The sequence below is a fragment of the Macaca thibetana genome, chromosome 14, assembly GCF_024542745.1.
Source record: "Macaca thibetana thibetana isolate TM-01 chromosome 14, ASM2454274v1, whole genome shotgun sequence".
Classification (NCBI taxonomy): Eukaryota; Metazoa; Chordata; class Mammalia; order Primates; family Cercopithecidae; genus Macaca; species Macaca thibetana.
Window position 1 is genome coordinate 120,685,127 of NC_065591.1, and position 6,963 is coordinate 120,692,089.

Consider the following 6,963-nt stretch of genomic DNA (forward strand, 5'->3'; position numbering starts at 1 on the left):
CCTTAGGTAGATCAATGGAAACCGGACCTTTGGAGACAGAAATTACTTGTCCAAAGTCACAAGCTGTTTACAGCAGAGCCAAGACAAATATCCAGGTCCTCTTGATTCCAGGTTCGAAACTCATTTTCCTGTTAAAAGTTGCTTCACTTTTTTGGTGTGTGATATCCTGGGTAATTACTGAACTTCACATGATCTATTCCGCAAAACTAATGAAAATGCTACTCATCTTAAGAGTCCTTCAACCACCTATATTTCTCCAATGAAAGGAGGAACAGGAGTTACTGTTTCCATGCTACACACAAGGGAATAAAAGCAGCGCAGTCGGCCGGGCGCGGTGGCTCACGCCTGCAATCCCAGCACTCTGGGAGGCCGAGACGGGCGGATCACGAGGTCAGGAGATCAAGACCATCCTGGCTAACACGGTGAACCCCGTCTCTACTAAAAAATACAAAAAACTAGCCAGGCAAGGTGGCGGCGCCTGTAGTCCCAGCTACTCGGGAGGCTGAGGCAGGAGAATGGCGTAAACCTGGGAGGCGGAGCTTGCAGTGAGCTGAGATCCAGCCACTGCACTTCAGCCTGGGCCACAGAATGAGACTCTGTCTCAAACAAAAAAAAAAAAAAGCAGTGCAGTCAAATAGCTTGCCTCACATCACAAGGCTGAAATCCAGATAGTAAGGATTTTACTATTTCAGGGCAAACTGATAGAATTTTCTAGAAGATTCTCTCCTAGAGTATGATGCCTCTCTTTTCAAATAGAGACAAATTGCACATATTATAACATTTCCATAATGAATGGTTCACACATGCTTTTCCTCTCAATGCTTTCTATCTCCACAGCCTCCAATATTATGTATATTATAATCCAGGATATAAAATAAAATAGTAAATAGATACACAGCCAGAAACAGAAAAAAAAAAAAAAAGTGTTTCTGAAAGCCAGAATTTTACTTCTATTCTGAACATTCAGTTTCATGTTTTTTTCATGAGAAATTAAACCAAACACCCATTTCTTATTTCCTCTTACTTGTTCTAAAACAATCTCCTTTAAATACAAGAATAGCCCTCCCTCGTCCAGGTATACTGTAAAACTGAAAATATCCATTTTATAAAATCCTTACACTTTACTACCTTGGGGAATACACCTGCTCAAGTCTCATCTTTCCAGATAGGAAATGTCTGGTTTGATTTGTTTTTTAACCTCAAGAGAAAAACTGTCGCATCTCGACTTCTTTAGGTCTACTCTGTTTAAGGTGCTACAATCAGAACCCTGCAGCTTTCAAGGTGCTGTTCAATGGTTTTATGGAAGAGCCCTTCTGCCTCCATCTCACTGTTTCATCGAGGACAGTGTGGGGACATTAGTGCCTTCCCCTATCTCCTCTGGATCATCTCACTTCACTGAAGCATCAGCTAAGGCCAAGAAACTGGACAGTTTGTAGAACTGCAAGAGTCACAATGACCCCAATTCTATTTTGTTTAACTCAGTCAGAACAATGGCCTTTTTTATTTGCTCACTCTTAGTTTGAGATTAATGTTAATAAACCAGCATTTGAAGTTGAGAGGCACACCAAATTTCTCAACTGTAAGGTAACTTAAATCAAATACTTCAAAAAGTCTCTGGATAGTAAACTAGATCTACTTAGGAAAAAAAAATTACCTTTTATTATTTCAACTCTGAGAAGCATGCCATAAAGATGTGAATGCAAATCATAAGGAAGACTTTAGAGTATATATACACATGGGGAAAATTTTCCAACCCTGGCCTAATCAAAACTGACTTTTCTCACTCATCTTTCTTAAAAAAAAAAAAAAAAAAAAAAAAAAAAAAAAAGCCAGTATCACTATGAAAATAGAAGTGGTATTTAAATCCAATTTATAAACATAAGAACATTATCAGGAAATCATCAAGAATCAGGATCTATGAAAAAGAGAAGTATCTTTCCACCCATACTTAATTATCTGAAATCAGCAAGTGATTAGTAAAAATACACTACAGCAAACAGGAAATTTCTCAAGTTATTCCGCTTATCAGCTGTTAACTAAACTACATTTCATCAAATGAGAAAATTCTATAGCAAACAGCATATCACTCAGGAAAATCACTCTCTAATCTGGAGGTGACAGTAATATACAATATTTTAGGCATACTTTCAGGGTAGCGTTTCTAATCATCATCATCTATCACTTACCGAGTGCTTCCTGTATGTCACAGATTGTATTAAGCCTTAACACGTACTATTTCATTTCATCCTCACTACAACCTTCCAAGGTTGATACTACTGATATTCCCTGGTCACAAAGGAAATCGCTGAGGTCCCATGACATTCATTAGTTTGTCCAGGATCAGTGTTTATAAATATCATATCTGATATGTGAACCCAAGTCTATCTGGCTCCAAAACAAAAATTAGTGCCTTTCCAGGATTCTTAACCTTATAATGGCTCTGATAAGAAATAACACATACGTTAATCAAAGTAAAAAAAATGTTAAGTCCTAAATCGGGGGTTGGAAAACTTTTCTTTTAAAGAACCAGATAATAAATACTTGAGGCTTTGCAGGCCGAGCTATGAAAGTACTCCGCTCTGCTGCCGCACTGCCAAAGTAGCCACAGACACAAGAATGAATGAGTGACTGTGTTCCTATAAAACTTTACTGAAGGACAATGACATTTGCGGTTTATACCATTCTCATGACACGAAATTTTATTCGATTGTTTTCAACCATTTAAAAATATAAAAATCATTCTTAGCCACGGGCCAGATATGGCCTGCAGGCTATAGTTTGCCCATAGGTTCCCTAAATAATGCAGACAAATATAAAATATTTTTTACTAAACACTTCTTACCAATCATTAACTTGTAACCTCCTTTGGTATTGTGAACTGATACTTTAAAGAAGTTCAAAGTCTTGTCCAGCCTTGGCACAGGACAGTAGTCCCAGTTGCTCAGGAGGGCAACGTGGGAAGATCACTTCAGCCCAGGATTTGGAGGCCAGCCTGTGCAACACAGCATGGCCCTGACTCTATTAAATTTTAAAAACAAGCAGCAGCGGTAGCTCACAGTCTCAATAAACTTGATCTGTCTCCAAATTATTGAAAATTCCAGAGAGTTCAAAATTGCAATTACTACTGGTGGATTTTCTAAATAAGACAGAGGCACAAAATTTTGGAACTAGAAGAAATCTAACATGTTCTCAGTCCTTATCTGTTTTTGTTGTTATTGTTTTGAGACAGGGTCTCACTCTGTTGACCAGGCTCGAAGGCAGTGGCACAATGATAGCTCACTGTAACCCCTAATTCCTGGGCTCAAGTGATCCCTCCATCTCAACCTCCCGAGTAGCTAGGACTACAGGTGTGTGCCACTACACTCAAGTAATTGTTTTTATTTGATTTTCTGTAAAGACTGGGCCTCTCTATGTTGCCCAGACTGGTCTCAAACCCCTGGCCTCAAGGGATCCTCCCACCTCTGCCTGCCAAAGCATTTGATTAGAGGTGTAAGCCACCCTGCCCAGTCTTTAGCTGCATGTTTTTTAAACTTCTGTTACAGTATTTAAAAAAGTTTGCCAGGCCAATTTGCCAGGTAATACAGGTTTGCAACTAAGTTTATACATAATGACAACAATACATATTTAAAAATAGTTCTGCAGAGCATTTTCATATCCCTTCTATCATCTGATCCTTCACAACTCCGTAAGAAAGACAATGCAAGCCTTCTTATCTCTATGTTATAAAAAGCAAACAAGCTCAGAAATGTAAATAACTTGTCCAAGGAAGGTACATTGTCACACAGCTACTATGGGGCAGAACTTCAACCTCAACCTGACTTCAAGTCCTTGCTGCCTCTTGACTACTTCCACGGACACTGGATTTCACAACCACGGGTTAAACCCGAAAAATTCTCAAGAATATTAGTCTTACTCTTTAAAAGTTCAACTATGTCAAGTTCCTTTTTGTTTCATTCCTCTTTTGCTACCACAGCCTTATGAAGAAAACAGATGCCTAGTCCTTAACATTTATTACACGCGTCTACGATCAACATATAGTGTGCAGATAATATACTCAGGTCAGCTTGGGAAGGAAAACACTTGAATAAGTCAAGTCAGAACAAACAACAATAAAAACATCGTTTATATAGCACCGAGAGAGAGAGAAGTAGAGATGAATGTATTGCCATTAGAGTCGCAGGCCAACTTCAGAAAAGCTTTTGGTGACTGGAAAATGATACGGAGGTTGGGAAATGAACATAGAAGGAACATAACTACTGGAATTCAAACCAACATCAAAGGCTCTAAAGACAGTTGAGCCTGTCTTGCTGGTTCTTAGTCTCTCCCTAGAAAACAAAACAGTTACATAACTGGAGAATGTTCTTCCAACTCACATTTCCTCTCTGTCCCACTTATGTTTTTCTCCCCCACTACTTCACCCTGTCACCCACCTCAATGTGAATGATCATACAGTAAACTGGGCTTCCACTCCAGCTGTGTCCAGACAAGTCTCTGTCCAAAGTGCTGCTTTATACACGGACTGCTATAGGGACCACAGGACGAAGACAACTGGCTTAAACACGGTTCCAACCTGACACCATTATAGACACTTGCTCTATGAAGCATCACCATATATCCAATTCCAAGAACGAATCAGGCTCCAGACATTCCTGAAATTGCAAATTACAACATCCTAATGCCTCATCTTCACAAACAGCCCCATTAAAAAGAAAACACACCAATGAGTACTTGAAAAACTTTGAGGTCATGTCGTAGCAGAAATTAAAGCTTCTCTTTCCTTCACACTCAAGTCCAAGGAACAAATATCGATTCTGAGAGCCACTTCAATGTACCCAATAAGGAAGGATATATTGAGTCACAACCATAAATACTCAAAAATATTACAACAAATGCAGTCACTGATTCAGACCAGCAAACTGTGTAGACTCTAAGAGCCACCGCAGTCCAGCACCATTTGCTTTATCTTCTTCCAATAGAAATACAAATATAGACAACGTTTACAAAAGCAACCAATGTATCAGAAAAGTTATTCCCATTCAGACTGACTTAAAAGGTCTAAATCTGTGCCAAATAAAACTCTGAAAGAACAGAAAATAAAAGAGATGCTGACAACAATGCTATGCCCAGCTGCCAGCTAGCCATGTAGCATCACGCAGTGCCCCAAGCATTTTAAAGACAGATTGTAACTCTGCATTCAGATCAAAATTATAATTATCCAAATTCTATTTCCTAAAAGATGACTATTAAACTGCATCCCAAGCATTCTGCTTGGGTCTCCTCCTTCCTTCCATCTTCAAGTTTCACAAACAGAAGGTGAAGCTATAAAAAGTCCAAGGTAGACTAAAGCTAAGAAATCAGGTCTGATTTTCTCTCCCTACCATTTCTTGTGTACTGCTTAAGAAAATCTTTAACATAAATGTTTGATAAAGTCAACAAAACGGGAAACCAAGATACAGGGGTGGCGAGGAAGCGAGGTGGAAAAAAGCACTAATTCACCACCGTCGTCCAACATGCAGCGGCAACTTCAGTCAATGGGAAAGACGAGGAGGGAAACTCCACCGGAGCCTGGGGGAACAGAGACCTCTGGCCCCGCGGGGCCCACGCACACGGGGGGGGCGGGACCCGCGATGTCGCCCGCGGGCAGCGGAGGGAAACGCTCCCGCGGCTCCTCCGGGAGCGCCGGTGTCCCTGGAGCCCCCACTCGGCCGCTCCCGGGAGTCGCGGCTGTCGCCCGCCTTGGGCCCGGGGCGGAGAGCGCTGCGGCAGGCCAGAACGCCGTCCGAACGCCCGGCTCGCGGAGGCCGCGGGGAGCGGGGAGCGCGTGGCGCGGGAGGTCGTGGGCCCGCAGCGACGTCCGCCCCGGGAGGCCGGGGAGATGGGGCCGGGGGTGAGGGTACAACCGAGAGGCTCCTCCGGGAGCATGCGATCCGGAGCCCTCACTCTAAAAAGAATTTTTTCTAGGAAGGAAAGAGAGGCCCCCGCAGCCCTTCCCGCGGGGCCTGCCCACGTCACCGGCGCCCCCGGCCCTCCCGCGCGCCCGCCTTACCGAGCCCCGCGGCCCCGCCGCGCCGCCGCGGCGTCCCTGCGCCCCGCTGGCCGCTCCGTGTCTGCCCTCCGCGGGCCGGGCCCGACGCCCTCCGCCCGCCCGCCGCCGCCGAGCGCCGCCCGCGCCGCCGAGCCTAGCGCCTGGCCGCCGAGGGCAGCCGCGGGGGCTCGGCCGGGCGCCCCCCGCGCCAGCGCCTCATCCCGCCTCGCGCCCCGTCAGGCTCGGGGGCGGGGGCGCCGGGCCGCGGCCTCCAAGTCCCCACCTCCGGCACGCACCGCGCTCGCCCTCCCGCGGCGGAGTCGGCCCCCGGGAACGCGGGTCCTCGGGCTCCAGAGCCCCTCACCCTGACGCCTTCGGGCCGCCCCCGCAGCGCCCCCGCCCAGCTGGCCGGCGCGTGCCCCCGCCGGAGCCCGCCGCCCGCCCAGCCTCCGCCTCCTCCGCTCCGCCTCCTCCTGCACCCGCGACGCCCGCAGCGGGGAGAAGAGGCGCGCTGCCGCGGCCGCGGGCACGAGCACGCGCGAGGAGGGCGGGCGGCGGGCGGCGGGCGGAGCGCGCGCGCGGCCGAGGGGGCGGGGGCGCGCCGAGGCCTCGCCTGCCGTTGTCCCAGGAGCGCACGTGCGCTGCCGGGGGTGCAGCGAGGGGCACTAGGCGGGTGCCCCTGGGGGCCTGGGGGACTGGGGGGCTGGGAGCGCGGAGTGGGTAGAGACGCTGCCTGAGGGGTCCCGACGTAGGCTGTTGCCTCGGCCCCTGCATTGTGCTGCGGTGCAAAAATAAAAAACCGGCCGCCGCCGCAGCAGCAGTAGCGCCGGGAAGAGGCATCCTCCGAGACTACGGCAGTCGCTCCTCTCCACTCCCAGCTGACCCCAGAACACTGTCACCGCGCCGCGGAGGAGAGGGGGCGTTGCCGCAAGTCAGGA

At 47.2% G+C, this 6,963-nt stretch overlaps 1 protein-coding gene across 2 annotated transcripts in view; it reads right to left on the minus strand.

Moving 5' to 3' along the window:
- Window positions 1–6,345, minus strand: part of ARHGAP32 (Rho GTPase activating protein 32) — a 308,498-nt gene extending 302,153 nt beyond the window's left edge. The window contains exon 1 of one of the 2 annotated variants that reach the window (XM_050755922.1): window positions 6,322–6,345. The gene's annotated coding sequence lies outside the window, so the exon portion shown is untranslated. Of the gene's footprint in view, window positions 1–6,046; window positions 6,089–6,321 lie in introns of those variants that run through there. The other variant, XM_050755919.1, reaches the window with a different exon arrangement.
- Between the last annotated feature and the right edge of the window lie 618 nt (window positions 6,346–6,963).